Source organism: Hylobates moloch, unplaced genomic scaffold (assembly GCF_009828535.3).
Source record: "Hylobates moloch isolate HMO894 unplaced genomic scaffold, HMol_V3 SCAFFOLD_7, whole genome shotgun sequence".
In the NCBI taxonomy this organism is placed as follows: Eukaryota; Metazoa; Chordata; class Mammalia; order Primates; family Hylobatidae; genus Hylobates; species Hylobates moloch.
The window spans coordinates 56,101,105-56,119,452 of record NW_026652282.1 but is presented as its reverse complement, the minus strand read 5'-3'; positions in this window follow the sequence as shown (position 1 = coordinate 56,119,452).

Below are 18,348 nucleotides of genomic sequence, written 5' to 3'. Positions count from 1 at the left end.
CCACCGCACCCGATCTGTTTATCTTTGTATTTCTCCCACCCAACCCCGAAACACACACACACACACACACACACACACACACGTACACACACGCTTAGTTCAGTGCCTGGTGTGTGAATGCTTCCTAAATTTCCTGAGTCTACTCCAAGAGAGTAGATTTGGATTTCTTCACAGAGGATGGTAAGCAAGTGAGGAAAAGGGCCTGCACCCCAGTTCCATATCTGCAGCCTACTATGCCCCTGATGAGACAGTATCCTTGCCCTGGGTCGGTAGCAGCTCTCTCTGACAGACGGAGATCAAACTGATGAGTTCAGTGACACCACTCAGAGGTTTATCAAAAGGCCAGGCACAGGCAGGTGTCCAGAGGAGCTGTGCCATCTCCACCTCTCAGAAAAGACCACACTAGGGTGGCATCCCCCAAGGGCCTTTGTATCCTACTCTAACATTTTCACATAATTTTTATCCTCATGTGCCCTATAAGGGAGGTAGGGCAGGGGCTTTATATTACAAATGGGGAAACTGAGGGTCAGACAGGGAACAGGAACTTCCCAGAGTCAGTGAGGCTGCACATAAAATCCCAGTGCCAACAAGCACACCCAGTACCTGAAGCACTTTGGATCCCTTGTGGTGGTATTTCATTCACACTCATTCCTGCCATCCTGATAAATGCAGGAACCTGAGATAGCAAATACGAATCTGCCATGGTTAATCAGGCTTGTCAGTCATACCCAGGAATGAATATCAGTCTCAGCTAAAGTGAAGTAGGATGAGGCATGACACATCAGCCACTCAGAAGCAGTTCTGGACTGATGGGTTGATGCGCTATCTTATTGTGTCTGTGTGGCGAGGGTGGGGGCTGGAGTGGGAATGGGAAGAGATGGGACTGCAGCTGTGATGAAATTCCAGGAGCAGCTCAGTCTCCCGGGTGTCTGTTTAGGTTACTGACTCCTCATTCATGGTAGCCTTCACCTTCAGGCCTGGCAGGGGACCTCACACTTCCTGACTCTGTCAATCTTTACAACATCTACTGCAGGAGTTGCTCCTCAATCCTTGTAGGCCTGTGCTTAAATGTCACCTTCTCAGGGATGCCTTCCTTGATCTCCCTACTGATCATCGAAACACATGCCCCCTTAGCAAGTTGTTAGCTCCCTTCCATACTTAATGATTGTCCATAGGTTTATAACCACCTACCATTCTAGGTATTTTATTTACTTTCTCAATTGTCTGTCTTCCTCCACTGGAATATAAGCTGCATGAGGGAAGGGATTTTTGTACATTTTAGTCTCTTATATTCACTGCTATGCTTCTTGGTGTCTAGAACAGTACCTGGCACATCATGAGTGTTCAACAAATATTTTGTGGAGTGAATGAGGTCTCACAGCCAACTTCACCCTCTGCCAGCCAACCAACTGCAAACACCACTGTGGGTACAGTCATGCTGCTAGCCCCATGTAGCGCAGGAGGGATGAACAGATTTTAAGTGTGGTTGCAGAGGACTGCCTGTTGCACTGGAAGCACTAAAGCTGTCTTTCCTTAGGGTTTCCATATAATGACATACACCCCACCTTCCTAAAGGTGTCTTTCCTTAGGCTTTCCATATAATGACATACACTCCCACCTCTACCCTCCCCTGCGGGCCAAACAGGCTTCTCCTTCTCTCAACTCATGTAGTCCTTCCTAGCAGAAACTTCAGATTCCAGCCAAAATTGTGCTCCACTACCTTAAACTCTTTCCCAATACTACCCCGCATTTCATTGCTAACTCTGTCTACTGGAGATAGCAATGAAATGGGGGTAGGATTGAGATACCCAATCTCTTTCCTGGATATTAATTCTATCCAAACAACATTGGCTTACTGTGCTCAAAGTACCAAGCTGTTTCCAGAGTTTTCATTCAACACACAAGCATTAAGCACCCACAAGATGCTATCCAAGGACAAAAAGGACATGATTCTTGTTGTCCTGAAGGAGCTCCCATTCTGGTGAGAAGGTCTAGAACATAACTGGATAAATACTAGAATAGTGTATTCTAGTACTAGCCAGTATGATCAGGTCTGTGACAAAGAGAAGCACAGGCGTGTGGAACCTCCCTGACCCAGACTGGCTCCCTGAAGAAAAGGCTGTGTAAGTTGAGGCTCAGGGGATGAGAAGGAATTTGCCAAATGATGAAGTAGAAAGAAGGGAAGCCACTTTGGGCAGAGAAGTCAGCATGTGCCAAAGTCTGGAGATGGGCAAGAGTCATTCTGTGAGAGGGAAGTGGGACCATCCACCCAGAAGTGGCAGAGTGGAGGCTGGGGAAGGACCTGAGAGTCAGAGCACGCAGGGCCTGGCCGACCATAACTTGGTTTTATTGGAAGAGTGATAGGAGCCATGGAAGGGTATTTCAGAGGTGTGGAGCGTGGATTGGAGGGGCAAGAATGACCTCAGGGAAACCAATGAGGAGGCAGTATGTTTTTCCAAGTGGGTGGTGAAAGATGATGATGGCCTTGTGGTGGCAGTGTGGATATGAGAGAGGGGACAAACTTGAGATATAAGGAGGAGAGAAAAGCCACTGGATGTGGGGACCGATTGGTTGGAGGTTCTGGGTCAGGAGAGGAGAGACGCTGAGTTGGGTTGGAGCCATAGTGGCTTTGAGATGTTGGGGGTGACATCCAAGGGGAGATTTTTAGCAGGCCAGTGGACTCTGGAGTGCTAACATTTCCTTCAAGTAGCTCAGTCCTGTCCATCTTTGTCCAACTGAATATCTCCAGGTATACAACTGCATATTTCCAACTGAGATATTATTCTCTTTCTTGTTAGTCAATCTCTTCCCCGTAGTGAATCTTTAATTTCAGATATGCACATTAACTCTTTACTTAGCACCATCTGAGCAGAGGCTTTTTAAAAGATTAGTCAAGTGCAGTAGCAAGGAAGTAGAGGTTTCTTGAGCTATTAAATGGAAGGGCCCTTATGATGTGAGGCCCATAGAGGGTAACTGAGTTGCCAAGGTCACACCATGAGTTAATAGCTGAGAGGGGACTAGAGCCTGGTTTTCCAGGCTGCTGCTCAAGTCCATGTGGGTTCTTCCTAGCACAAAAAGGAGTGCTTGAGATATGGAGCAAACAGAGAAGGTGACCATGTGCCATGAAGACATAAAGAGAAGCCAGGAAATCTTTTCCAAACTCCTTCAGCAGAGAGTGGCCATGTAGTTGACTCTGGCTCTTCTGCTTTGAGGTAAGGGTTGTACTAGATAGGGGCTGACCTCTGCCCTCTTTGCATTATCACTAGAGCAAATATCACCTCACATCAGTAAGATTTTCACTTTTACTGAAGTTATTGGGTGGGTCCAGCCCATGGGAGGAGAATGGAGACAGATGCTGTATCAGTCTGTTTCCATGCTGCTGATAAAGACATACCCGAGACTGGGAAGAAAATGATGTTTAACTGGACTTACAGTTCCATATGGCTGGGAGACTTCAGAATCATGGTGGGAGGTGAAAGGCATTTCTTATATGGCAGCAGCAAGAGAAAATGAGGAAGATGCAAAAGCAGAAACCCCTGATAAAGCCATCAGATCCCAAGAGACTTATTCACTACCATGAGAACAGTGTGGGGGAAACCATCCCCATGATTCAAATTATCTCACACTGCATCCCTCCCGCACAATTATAGGAGTACAATTCAAGATGAGATTTGGGTGGAGACACAGAGCCAAACCATATCATTCTTCCCCTGGGCCCTCAGAATCTCATGTCCTCTCATTTCAAAACCAATCATGCATTCTCAACAGTTCCCCAAAGTCTTAACTCATTTCAGCATCAGCCCAAAAGTCCACAGTCCAAAGTCTCATCTTAGACAAGGCAAGTCCCTTCTGCCTATGAGCCTGTAAAATCAAAAGCAAGCTAATTACTTCCTAGATACAATGGGGGTACAGGTATTGGGTAAATACAGGCATTCCAAATAGGAGAAATTGGCCAAAACAAAGGGGTTACAGGGCCCATGCAAGTCTGAAATCCAGCAGGGCAGTCAAATTTTTAAACTCCAAAATGGTCTCCTTTGACTTTAGGTCTCACAACCAGGTCATGCTGATGCAAGAGGTGGGTTTCTGTGGTCTTGGGCAGCTCTGCCCCTGTGGCTTTGCAGGATACAGCCTCCCTCCTGGCTGCTTTCACAGGCTGGCGTTGAGTGTCTGTGGCTTTTCCAGGTGCATGGTGCAAGCTGCAGGTGGATCTACCATTCTGGGGCCTGGAGGATGGTGGCCCTCTTCTCACAGCTCCATTAGGCCGTGTCCCAGTAGGGACTCTGTGTGGGGGCCCAACTCCACATTTCCCTTCTGCACTGCCCTAGCCAAGGTTCTTCATGAGAGCTCCACCTCTGCAGCAAACTTCTGCCTGGACATCCAGGTGTTTCCATACATATTCTGAAATCTAGGAAGTTCCCAAACCCCAGTTCTTGACTTCTGTGCACCCGAGGCTCAGCATCATGTGGAAGCTGCCAAAGGTTGGGCTTGCACCCTCTGAAGCTGTGGCCTGAGCTCTACATTGGCCCCTTTCAGCCATGGCTGGAGCGGCTGGGACACAGGGCACCAAGTCCCTAGACTGCACACAGCATGGGCACCCTGGGCCCTGCCCATGAAACCACTTTTTTCTCCTAGACCTCTGGGTCTGTGATGGGAAAGGCTGCCGCAAAGGTCTCTGACATGCCCTGGAGACATTTTCCCATTGTCTTGAGGATTAACATTCAGCTTACTTACATACTTATGCAAATATCTGCAGCCAGCTTGAATTTCTCCTCAGAAAATGGGATGCTCTTTTCTATTGTATTGTCAGGCTGCAAATTTTTCAAACCTTTATGCTCTGCTTCCCTTTTAAAACTGAATGCCTTTAACAGCACCCAAGTCACATCTTGAGTGCTTTGCCACTTAGAAGTTTCTTCTGCAAGATACCCTAAATCATCTCTCTCAAGTTCATAGTTACACAAATCTCTGGGGCAGGGGCAAAATGCCACCAGTCTCTTTGCTAAAACATAACAAGAGTCACCCTTGCTCCAGTTCCCAACAAGTTCCTCATCTCCATCTGAGACCACCTCAGCCTGGATTTCTTTGCCCATATCATTATCAGCATTTTTGTCAAAGCCATTCAACAAATCTCTAGGAAGTTCCAAACTCCCACATTTTCCTGTCTTCTTCTGAACACTCCAAACTGTTCCAACCTCTGCCTGTTACCCAGTTCCATAGTTGCTTCCACATTTTGGGGTATCTTTTCAGCAATGCCCCACTCTACTTATACCAATTTACTGTATTAGTCTGTTTCCACGCTGCTGATAAAGACATACCAGAGACTGGGAAGAAAAAGATGTTTAATTATACTTACAGTTACACATGGCTGGGAGGCCTCAGAATCATGGTGGGAGGAAAAAGGCACTTCTTACATGGTGGTGGCAAGAGAAAATTAGGAAGATGCAAAAGCAGAAAGCCCTGATAAAACCATGAGGTCTCGTGAGACTTATTCACTACCATGAGAACAGTGTGGGGAAAACCGTCTCCATGATTCGAATTAGCTCCCACTGCGTCCCTCCCACAACACATGGGAATTATGGGAGTACAATTCAAGATAAGATTTGGGTAGGGACACAGAGCCAAACCATATCTGATGCCTCCCACCCAAAAAGTTTCCCATTCTAGCTGAGGTGTGGGTGCCTCGTCAGCCAGTCCAGAGATCTTCCAGGATGACATCCTTGTTCAAACAGTGGCTGCTGATGGCTGAGAGTCCAATGGAGAGCAATAAAAATTAATTACCTGCAAGGACCAGGATTTGTCTTCTCTAGATCCGCCCCAGGGAGAAGAAAGGTATCATAATGTAGGTTGAGGACCTTCTAGGGCCTCCAGCCCACTTGGTGCCCTCTTTAAGACCTGGAATCTGTGCCAGGCTTCACCCAACTGATAACAGAATCAACCATAATTATCACAGGGGCAGGAAGCCTGTAGTCAAATCTCTCCTCCAATACTACTTAGCAGCTGTGTGATCTTGAGCATGTTGCTTAACCTGTCTGATCCCCAATTTCCAATTCTATCAAACAGAAGTAATGAGTATATTTACCTCACAATGTTATGGGAGGCTTAATGAAGGGTGTGAATACAAAAGAGCTATATAAACTGTAAACCACTGCACAAATTGGAAGAAGTTTTATTGCCAGGAATTCTTCCTACTGTCTGACCAGCGGTCCTCCCTCTACCCATGGACTCCTCTAGCTGTAGTTTCCACCCATACCTTCTTGTTCTTCAAGGCAGGATGAGGTGTCCTCCAAACACTATAACTGCCTTCCTGAATCTTGTGGTACCCCCATTCTCTTTTTAATTAAAAATAGAGACTCAAGGGGATGCAGTCTCTGATGTCAGACCTTGGAGGTGTTGTCACAGGGCAGAGGTTGTAGGTAGGATCTGGGTGGCCCTTTGGTGGAGAGGGTGAAGGAGTAAGGACCTGTGCTCAAACGTGTTTCTTCCCTTCCCCCCAGCAGCCATTCTTCCAATAACAGATCAGCAGCTCCACAAAGCCACCTCAGAAACCTGCGTTTTTAACATGCACCCCAGATGATTCCAATGAGGAGTTTCCCAGACCAGACTTCGAGAACACCTGCTCCAATCATCTATATGGCCAGGGATAGTAGCCTTGCTGTGTTCTTTGCAGTTTAACACAAGGCAATATCCTATCCCAAATGGTGGAAGTCAAGACACTGTGACTGACAGGTGGGACTAACATTTGGGATGCGCGCTCTCCACCTCTCAGATGGTACCTCATGCGTGTGACCACAGGGGCTCCCAAGGTGCAAATTCGTTTCCATCTGCCAGCGTTTGAGCCAAGTGAGCTTTGTTTGCCAACAGCCTTTGCTACAATCCTTCCCTGGGTTCAGGGGCAGGGAAGCTGTGACCACCAAGAGAGGTACAGATCGTGGAAAGGCAAGGAGCCAATGTTCAGGAGCCTGGGAAGAATACATACAGCGGCTTGATGGAGGAAGACAGCAAGGCGCCCCTTTCAGAAATAATTTAAGAGAAGGAAAGGAGATGGAGTGACTGAGGGAGATGGTCAAAGGGTTCTGAGCCCAGGAAACCTGTTCAGAGAGGTCTCTTTCGGGGACACTGGTGGGAGCCCAGGGCAGAAGAATCAGTGTGGGTAGGAGATGACATGATTTCCAAGTAGCTCGAGAGGAAGGGCACCCAGTTCCTTTCCTCAGTGACTATATCAGTGACAGCAGAAACTGGTGTGCTGCATAGTGTCAATGTCACCAGATTCATGCCAGACAAGGAGGCAGGAATCCCAGGTTTGAGTCCCACTCCAATTATAGATGCCAGGGGTAGGGCAGAACAGGCACTCAAAAGATACTTAGAGAAGGGGACACTAGAAACAGGTTTTAAGAACACAGTGGAGATAGCCAGGCTGGCTTAGGCCCCTCCCAGGTTCCAGAACCTCTCATTGAGTGTTCCTGTACTATGGTGGGCTGCTGGAGGAAAGAGAGAGCTGGCCTCAGGCCTGGGGAAGCTGGGCAGCCTGTGGTTTCCTCAACAGGGCCTCTCTCTCCCCCTTTCAAAAACAGCACAAAGTCCCTGACCCTTGGTTACCTGGAAGGGGATTAGGAAGGAACAAACCCTGTGTGGTGGGTGGCTCAATTTCTTTGCCTCAATCACACCAGTTTCCTTTCAATTCTTTAAGCATTCTAATCTCTCCCCTACCCGGAGGCTCTAGCTTAAAAATTTCCCTTTATCTGGAATATTTTTCCCTCCACTCTTGCTTTGGCTAACTTCTACTCACGCTGTCTGTTTCTTCCTCTTTTCCTCATAGAGGATTTCCCTGACATTGCCCTGCCCCACAATCTGAATCAGGCTCCCCTTACTATGCACTCTCAATGCCTCTATTTTTTTTTCCAGAGCATTTATCACACTTTGTAATTAGGGATCATTTTGAGGAATTCTTTGCTTGATGTCTATCTCTCCTAGTAGACTGTAATTTAATTTCATGGGGTTAGAAATTTCACTTTTGTCTCCAGTATCTAGCACAATGCCTGACACATAGTAGGCTCAATAAATATTTACTTAATAAATTGATACAATTATGAGTGAGTGAATGAGTGTCTAACTCTAAAGCCTTTCCCCATTAACCCATTCTTCCTTTGGTGCTTAATATGGCACCTGGCATATAAATAAAGCTCAATAATAGTTCATTCCCTCCCTCCCTCCCTCCCTTCTATCCCTCTCTTCCTCTCTCCCCCACTTCCCTGGGAAACTCCTGCCTACATATGCATTTCTAGTGAGACCTGCAGACACAAAGACTCCAGATAAGTTAGCAAAATGGAAGAGCATAGCTGGATCCATGCCATGCTTGGAGTAGACCTGCCTTAGGAGGCAGACAACTTGCTACCTGAGCCCCAGTATCTCCCACCTCGGCCACCTCAACTGTAAGTCTTGACACGTGCCAAACCACAGTGGGCTGGCTTGAGTGTCCAAGGCCCATCCTTCATTGAGCAACCAGGGCCACATCAAGGGTGGGGAACCTGAATGTGCAAGGCAGGTAGGCAAAACGACAATGATACCAAGGGGTCTCTGAGACCACTCACTAACCCCAGGGGAACTGTGTTGACCTGGCTGGGGACCTGTCCCCTACTATCTGTCTATGGGAGAACTCTGGAATCATCTCTGGAAAACAACTGGGCACAATGTCCAAATACTAGCTCTCAAAGAAGGAAAGGATATGGATTTATCTATTTCCATTCCATGTCCATTACCACCAGCATCTGATGCCCCAAGCCCTTTTGTAGCATCCCCAGCAATTGTTCTCACAGCCTCTGTTTGCACACCTCCAGCCACAGAGGCACACTACTCCTGAAGAAGGAAAAGCTTGAACCCTATCCTATATCATTTGGGTATTTCTTTCCCCTGAACTGTGCTGTCAAAGTTCAGGTGCCATCTCAGGGGAGTGGCATTGTTTCAGGGGAATGGTCTGTCCATCAGTGGCTCCAGCTGAATCAGGGAAGGGGATATAAAGGTGTGAAGGTGTAACCTCCCATTGGATTCTCTTTGCCTGCTGTCTAGACAGAGCCAATTTATCAAGATGGGGGAATTGCAATAGAGAAGGAGATTAATTCATGCAGAGCCAGCTGTATGGGACATGGAAGTTTTATTATTACTCAAATAAGTTACCTCAAAAATTCAGGGATCAGTGTTTTTAAGGATAATTTGGTGGATGGGGGTCAGAAAGTGAGGAGTGTTGATTGGCTGGGTCAAAGATGAACTCATAGGGAGTTGAAGCTATTCTTTTGTGCTGAGTTAGTTCCTGGGTGGGGGCCAGAAGACCAGATAAGCCAGTTTTTCAATCTTGGTGGCATCACCTGGTGCATCAGAATACAGGGTCTGCAAAATATCTCAAGCACTGATCTCAAGTTTTACCACAGTGGCTCCTAAACCATAATTTATAATCTTGTGGCTAATTTGTTAGTCTTGCAAAGGCAGTTTAGTTCCCACACAAGAAGAGGGCTTGTTTTGGGAAAGGGCAGCTATCATCTGTTTCAACATTAAACTATAAACTAAGTTTCTCCAAAAGTTGTTTGGCCTGCACCCAGGAATGAACAAGAACATCTTGGAGGTTAGAAGCAAGATGGAGTTGGTTAGGTCAGATCTCTTTCATTGTAATAATTTCGTGTTGTTATTTTTGCAAAGGCAGTTTCAGAGAGCTCAAGTAGATACTGTAGAGTTCACTGAAAAATCAATTCACAAAAGGCAGGCTAACTGGTGGAGGGGTCAAGGCATACAATTTATTCATGTGTACACGGGGAGCATTACAGATGATTACCCAACCCCACAATGGGATGCAGAAGCTTTTATACCATCTTGAGGTTACAGAAAGAATGGGAGCTTCCTTGAGGCATGGCCAAAAACAGGTCATGGTGGTAAATCAGGTTACAGGGGCAGGACAGGTTATGGGAGGGGCAGAAGGGGAGGCCTGAGGAGCAAAGGTGGTCTCCTTAGGTAGATGAACCCTCACAGGTAGCAGCCCTCAGAGAGAATAGACAGTGAATGTTTCTTTCAGATCTTTAAGGTGTGAGGCTCTCGGTTCATCTTCCCCAGATCCTGACAAGGGAAGGCCTGGCTGCATCAATGCAGATTCTCCACAGATGCAAATTGTCCCCACAAAAGACAGCTTTGCAGGGACGCTTCTGTTTGCTCGGCCCGTGACAGCCATCTCAAAATATGTCAAAGAAATGTATTTTGGGATATAATATTTTGATTCCCTTCAATCTCAATAAAGCTGTTACTTTAAAAAGTAACATGTTACTTTTAAAAATACGTGTTACTTTCATAGTCTGAAAAACATACAATGAGAAATCTTTAAAAAAATAAAAAGAAGGAAGAGGAGAAAGGGAGAGGAGGATGGAGAGGAGGAGGTGGTAAAGAGGAGAAACAGAGAGGGGAAGAAAAAGAAGAGGGTAGCTTGGAGGTAAGAGTTCTTTTCCCAGGTCTCCCTGCCACCCGCCGCTGTGCAGGCTTCCTTTCTTTCTCTGCCCACGCTCTGCAGAGCTGAGGAGGAGAAGTATGACACCTTCACACAGTTACACAGTTGGACTGCTGCCACCTTGCCCACAGGCCCTGAGACAAGCCCACTCTTCATAAACTCAGTCAGAAACCAGCTCTGAGCACTGCTCAGGACCTAGGATTCCTGTCCCTGCTCACTCATTCATTCCTGGGTCATCCTGATGGAAGAAGTGTCATGCGGTGAGGGAGCTCTTGGCTTGGAGGCCGGTTCTGCCTGTGGCTTGCTGCATTACTGTTGTGCTGGACCCCTATTGACTTTAACAGAGATGCCACCATGTCTGAGAGGTCGAAGAAGAGACCAGGAGGCAGCGAACAACACATAGAGTTTACTGGGGGGACTTACAGGGAAGGTTCAGTGATAGAGGACTAGTCAGGGGAACCACTGCCATTTGCAAAAAGCATGCAATTTATACAGCGTTTTTACTTAGCACTCTTCCCCTAGCAACCTCCATTTAACCCAAAACAAAGGGCCTCAGTTCCTTTCATGTCCTGTGTTCCAAGGAATGAGCCAAGGCTTCAGATGTTCCTCAAAGATAAGGAATGAATCTCCGGATTGGCCACTCCTTGATTCCTTAGCCTGGAACTCTGAGCACACATTCTTCCTAGACCGCTGGGTCATTTGCAGGGTATGCTTAAGTTATTGCTGTCAGGCACATCTGCCATACAGTTACCTTGGACGATGATAATAGTGAACATCTATTGGTCATTAACAATGAGCCAGACACTCTTCTAAGCTTTTTCTATGCATTCACTTGTGTCTTCATAACCTTATAAGGTAGATGCTAGTAATAGCTGTATTTTACAGATAGAGAAACGGGGGCACTGCCTGGTAACTTGCCTAAGTTTAAACAGTGACAAAGTCAGGATGTAAATGTCAGCAGCCTCTTTCAAGAGCCCATGCTATCAGCCACCATTAGCTGCACCCCTTACTGAGTCTGTTTCCATCCCTGAAAACTTGGTGAGACACAATTGCTAGAAGTTGGTGTGAAGAATTTATCTCATTGAAGTCTCACAAGCCTACCAGTCACCCTGATGGAAGAAATGCCACGCAGTGAGGGAGCTCTTGGCCTGGAGGCCAGATCTGCCCCTTGCCTGGTATGTTACTATGATAGATGTCTAGTTAGCTCCATTTGCCAAATGAGGGAAAACTTGAGGCTCAAACAAGAGAAGTGGATTTCCCTAAACTACAAAGCAAAAACTCAGCAAATATTGGTTAAATGCCTAGGACCGAAGTCAATTCTAAGTCTAGTGCTTCACAGTGGAGCTTGGCAGGTAGAAAGCCTATTGGGCAGAGGAATGAGCCGAGTCCCAGCTCTTCTGGGCGACCTCAGGGGCAAACCACTTGGAAACCCAAAACTCTCAGAGCTGGAATGGGCTCATAAATACCCTGTAGCCCAAAGACAGCAAAAGGAAGACTACTGCTCCCCTCCTAATCTATCCCAGTGAAACCATCTCCACAGGGCTGATAGAATTGCGTGCCGGCTTATGAACAGAAATATATTTATAATAAAGCATGAATCAGGCTGTACTTTGGCCCACTCCCTTATTGCTGAAGGTCAGGTGGCACTAGATTCTGTTGCATCCCCACGGTTCCTATGGACAGGCTCTCTGACATTAGAATCATAAGGCTTTTGTTTAAGGATTGTTTAAGATGTTTTTCAGACCCCAAATTTCAGCAACCAGTTTGAAGACCCCCAAGGAGAAATGAAATCAGCATGAGAATAACAACTTCTTCATCCCCTTTCTCATGACTTCACACTGCACTCTTCAACTACTCAAGGATCTCCACACTTTGGCCCACTCCAAATCCCTTAAAATTCCTAGCCTCAACCGTTTCCCATGAGAAAGGTTTGACGTTTCCTCCCATCTCCTCATTCAGTGACTCTATGATTAAACCTCTTTTTCCGCTGCAATCCAATGTCTTGGCATATTGACTTGCTGTGTGCATTGGGCAATGAACCTATTATGGTTATGCTGGAATTCCTCCGTAGCCCAGATGTGCCTCAGAATCTGTCTCCAGGCAGTGCTCCGGATAGTTATCATCTGTTGTTTAAAGTTTCATCCATGATCTGATCTAATTCCCTCATTTTATAGTTAAGGAAACTGAGGCACAGAGCAGGGGAATAAGTTTCTCAAGGCCATGGAATGAATAAGTAGCCATGCCAGGACTTGTACCTAGGACTCCTGCATCCCTCTCCAGTGTCTGCTCCACTTACCATCTCCCTCTCATGTTACCTCTCAAAATCAGATCGTGCATAGGCATTTGCTTTTCTCTACTTGATTTCTTCTTTGCTTTCTGTCTCAGCATTTTATGGTTATGGCTGCCACAGCCTAGGGCCAGGCTAGAGCTCTGGGATTATCTGCTAGGGGAAATATAAAATTATAAATTATGTACAAAATATGAATTGAGGTATGTGGATAGGAACAGAGAGATGAATATCTAGCCCAAGAATGTGCCATCAGTCTTGGATAGCTTCCATTCTGAGCCCTATATCCAAGGTCAACCTCATTTCTCCAGAGCAGGATGTACTATTCCTTTATAAATTGCTTTGAAACATCTTTATAAAGGTTTGTGCATATTTGTCTGCTTGGGGAGCTTCAGTGACATCATCCTCGTGATCTCCTCTTGGAAGGGCTTGGCAAGTGGTTGAATCCTAGGGCATGCTTCCAAGGCACATACACCCTTTAGGACAAGGCTCAGCAAACATAGTGAGCATTCCCACCTATGGCTGGGAGAAGGTGCCTCTTCTAGACTAAGAATCTGGAAGGTAGGCAGGACTGGGCCTTTCTGTGACAGTAGAACAGTTTTCCCCACTCAGGGGAAACAGGCTGGTCCCTGTTTTCTACCCTCACTTCCTGTTATATGGCCTTGGAGTTCTCATCTGTGACATGTGGTAATGAAAATGCCCTACCTGGTAGTTGTCAAGGTCAATAAGAGACGATATCTAGAGCACAGAGCACAGGGCTACATGTGCAGGAGGGCCTCAATAATGGACCATTTCCCTTCTTTTCTTCAGGAAAAGAGCTATTCAAGGGCCTTTGCCTCCCTAACCTACAGCCTAACTCTCTGAGGAGAGCAGACCAATGGAATGGAGGAGGACACCAGCAAATCAGAGGCTGCTCTTACTCAGGAGATTCTAATTCCACTGCTAGAGGCCTTATTCTTTTTTTATTATTATTATGCTTTAAGTTCTAGGGTACATGTGCACAACATGCAGGTTTGTTACATAGGTATACATGTACCATGTTGGTTTGCTGCACCCATCAACTCGTCATTTACATTAGGTATTTCTCCTAATGCTATCCCTCCCCCAGCCCCCCACTGACTGACAGGCCCTGGTGTATGATGTTCCCCTTCCTGTGTCCATGTGTTCTCATTGTTCAACTCCCACCTATGAGTGAGAACATGTGGTGTTTGGTTTTCTGTCCCTGTGATAGTTTGCTTGGACTGATGGTTTGTAGCTTCATCCATGTCCCTGCAAAGGACATGAACTCATCCTTTTTTATGGCTGCATAGTATTCCATGGTGCATATGTGCCACATTGTCTTAATCCAGTCTAACATTGATTGACATTTGGGTTGGTTCCAAGTCTTTGCTATTGTGAATGAATAGTGCCACAATAAACATACATGTGCATGTGTCTTTATAGTACCATGATTTATAATCCTTTGGGTATATACCCAGAAATGGGATCACTGGGTCAAATGGGATTTCTAGTTCTAGATCCTCAAGGAATTGCCACACTGTCTTCCACAATGGTTGAACTAATTTACACTCCCATCAACAGTGTAAAAGTGTTCCTATTTCTCCACATCCTCTCCAGCATCTATTGTTTCCTGACTTTTTAATGATCACCATTCTAATTGGCACGAGATGGTATCTCGTTGTGGTTTTGATTTGCATTTCTCTGATGACCAGTGATGATGAGCATTTTTTCGTATGTCTGTTGGCTGCACAAATTTCTTCTTTTGAGAAGTGTCTGTTTATATACTTTGCCCACTTTTTGATGGGGTTGTTTTTTTCTTGTAAATTTGTTTAACTTCTTTGTAGATTCTGGATAAGTGCTTTGTCAGATGAGTAGGTTGCAAAAATTTTCTCCCATTCTGTAGGTTGCCTGTTCACTCTGATGATAGTTTCTTTTGCTGTGCAGAAGCCCTTTAGTTTAATTAGATCCCATTTGACTATTTTGGCTTTTGTTGCCATTGCTTTTGGTGTTTTAGTCATGAAATCTTTGCCCATGCCTGTGTCCTGAATGGTATTGCCTAGATTTTCTTCTAGGGTTTTTATGGTGTTAGGTCTTACATTTAAGTCTTTAATCCATCTTGAGTTAATTTTTGTATATGGTGTAAGGAAGGGATCCAGTTTCAGCTTTCTACATATGGCTAGCCAGTTTTCCCAGCACCATCTGTTAAATAGGGAATCCTTTCCCCATTGCTTGTTTTTGTCAGGTTTGTCAAAGATCAGATGATGGTAGATGTGTGGTGTTATTTCTGAGGACTCTGTTCTGTTCCATAGGTCTATATATCTGTTTTGATATCAATGCCATGCTGTCTTGGTTACTGTAGACTTGTAGCATAGTTTGAAGTCAGGTAGCGTGATGCCTCCAGCTTTGTTCTTTTTGCTTAGCATTGTCTTGGCTATGCAGGCTCTTTTTTGGTTCCAGATGAACTTTAAAGTTGTTTTTTCCAATTCTGTGAAGAAAGTCAGGGTAGCTTATTGGGGATAGCATTGAATCTATAAATTACCTTGGTCAGTATGGCCATTTTCATGATATTGATTCTTTCTATCCATGAGCATGGAATGTTCTTCCATTAGTTTGTGCCCTCTTTTATTTCGTTGAGCAGTGATTTGTAGTTCTCCTTGAAGAGGTACTTCACATCCCTTGTAAGTTGGATTCCTAGGTATTTTATTCTCTTTGTGGTAATTGTGAATGGGAGTTCACTCATGATTTGGCTGTTTGTCTATTATTAGTGTATAGGAATGCTTGTGATTTTTGCACATTGATTTTGTATCCTGAGACTTTGCTGAAGTTGCTTATCAGCTTAAGGATTCTTGGGGCTGAGATGATGGGATTTTCTATATACAATCATGTCATCTGCAAACAGAGACAATTTGACTTTCTCTTTTCCTAATTGAATACCCTTTATTTCTTTCTCTTGCCTGATTGCCCTAGCCAGAACTTCCAACACTATGTTGAATAGGGGTGGTGAGAGAGGGCATCCTTGACTTGTGCCAGTTTTCAAAGGGAATGCTTCCAGTTTTTGCCCATTCAGTATAATATTGGCTGTGGGTTTGTCATAAATAGCTCTTATTATTTATTTTGAGATACGTTCCATCAATACCTAGTTTATTGAGAATTTTTAGCATGAAGGGCTGTTGAATTTTGTTGAAGGCCTTTTCTGCATCTATTGAGATAATCATGTGGTTTTTGTCATTGGTTCTGTTTATGTGATGGATTACGTTTGTTGATTAGCATATGTTGAACCAGCCTTGCATCCCAGGAATGAAGCCGACCTGATCGTGGTGGATAAGCTTTTTGGTGTACTGTTGGATTCGGTTTGCCAGTATTTTACTGAGGATTTTCGCATCGATGTTCATCAGGCATATTGGTCTAAAATTCTCTTTTTTTGTGGTGTCTCTCCCAGGCTTTGGAATCAGTATGATGTTGGCCTCATAAAATGAGTTAGGGAGGATGCCCTCTTTTTCTATTGATTGGAATAGTTTCAGAAGGAAGCGTACCACTTCTTCTTTGTACCTCTGGTAGAATTTGGCTCTGAATCCATCTGGTCCTGGACTCTTTTTGGTTGGTAGAATATTAAATATTGCCTCAATTTCAGAACCTACTATTGGTCTATTCAGAGATTCAACTTCTCCCTGGTTTAGTCTTGGGAGGGAGTATGTGTCCAGGAATTTATCCATTTCTTCTAGATTTGCTAGTTTATTTGCATAGAGGTGTTTATAGTACTGTCTGATGGTAGTTTGTATTTCTGTGGGATCGGTGGTGATATCCCCTTTATCATTTATTATTGCGTCTATTTGATTCTTCTCTCTTTTCTTCTTTATTAGTTTGCTAGCAGTCTATCTAATTTGTTGATATTTTCAAAAAAGCAGCTCCTGGATTCATTGATTTTTTGAATTGTTTTTAATGTCTCTATCTCCTTCAGTTCTGCTCTGATCTTAGTTATTTCTTGCCTTCTGCTAGCTTTTGAATTTGTTTGCTTCTCTCGTTCTTTTAATTGTGATGTTAGGGTGTTGATTTCAGATCTTTCCTGCTTTCTCTTGTGGGCATTTAGTATTGTAAATTTCCCTCTACACACTGCTTTAAATGCGTACCAAAGATTCTGGTACGTTTTGTCTTTGTTCTCATTGGTTTCAAAGAACTTCTTTATTTCTGCCTTAATTTTGTTATTTACCCAGTAGTCATTCAGGAGCAGGTTGTTCAGTTTCCATGTAGTTGTGTGGTTTTGAGTGAGTTTTTAAATCCTGAGTTCTACTTTGATTGTGCTGTGGTCTGAGAGACAGTTTGTTATAATTTCTTTTCTTTTACATGTGCTGAGGACTGCTTTACTTCCAGCTATGTGGTCAATTTTGGAGTAAGTGCAATGTGGTGCTGAGAAGAATGTATATTCTGTTGATTTGGGGTGTAGAGTTCCATAGAGGTCTATTAGGTCTGCTTGGTCCAGAGCTGAGTTCAAGTCCTGGATATCCTTGTTAACCTTCTGTCTTGTTGATCTGTGTATTATTGACAGTGCAGTAGTAAAGTCTCCCATTATTATTGTGTGGGAGTCTAAGTCTCTTTGTAGGTCTCTAAGGGCTTGCTTTATGAATCTGAATGCTCCTGTATTGGGTACATATATTTTTAGGATAGTTAGCTCTTCTTGTTGAATTGATCTCTTTACCATTATATAGTGGCCTTCTTTGTCTCTTTTTACCTTTGTTGGTTTAAAGTCTGTTTTATCAGAGACTAGGATTGCAACCCCTACTTTTTTGTTTGTTTGTTTTCCACTTGCTTGATAGATCTTCCTCCATCCCTTTATTCTGAGCCTATGTGCATCTTTGCACATGAGATGGGTCTCCTGAATACAGCACACTGACAAGTCTTGACTGTTTATTCAATTTGCCAGTTTGTGTATTTTAATTGGGGCATTTAGCCCATTTACATTTAAGGTTAATATTGTTAAGTTTGAATTTGATCCCGTAATTTTGATGTTAGCTGGTTATTTTGCCAGTTAATTGATGCAGTTTCTTCATAGCATTGATGGTCTTTACCATTTGGCATGTTTTTGCAGTGGCTGGTACCGGTTGTTCCTTTCCATGTATAGTGCTTCCTTCAGGAGCTCTTGTAAGGTAGGCCTGGTGGTGACAAAATCTCTCAGCATTTGCTTGTCTGTAAAGGATTTTATTTCTCCTTCACTTATGAAGCTCAGTTTGGCTGGATGTGAGATTCTGGGTTGAAAATTCTTTTCTTTGAGAATGTTGAATATTGGCCCCCACTCTCTTCTGGCTTGTAGGGTTTCTGCCAAAAGATCCTCTGTTAGTCTGATGGGCTTCCCTTTGTGGGTAACCCGACCTTTCTCTCTGGCTAGCCTTAACATTTTTTCCTTCATTTCAAACTTGGTGAATGTGACAATTATGTGTCTTGGGGTTGCTCTTCTCGAGGAGTATCTTTGTGGTGTTCTCTGTGTTTCCTAAATTTGAATGTTGGCCTGCCTTGCTAGCTTAGGGAAGTTCTCCTGGATAATATCCTGAAGAGCGTTTTCTAAGTTGGTTCCATTCTCCCCATCACTTTC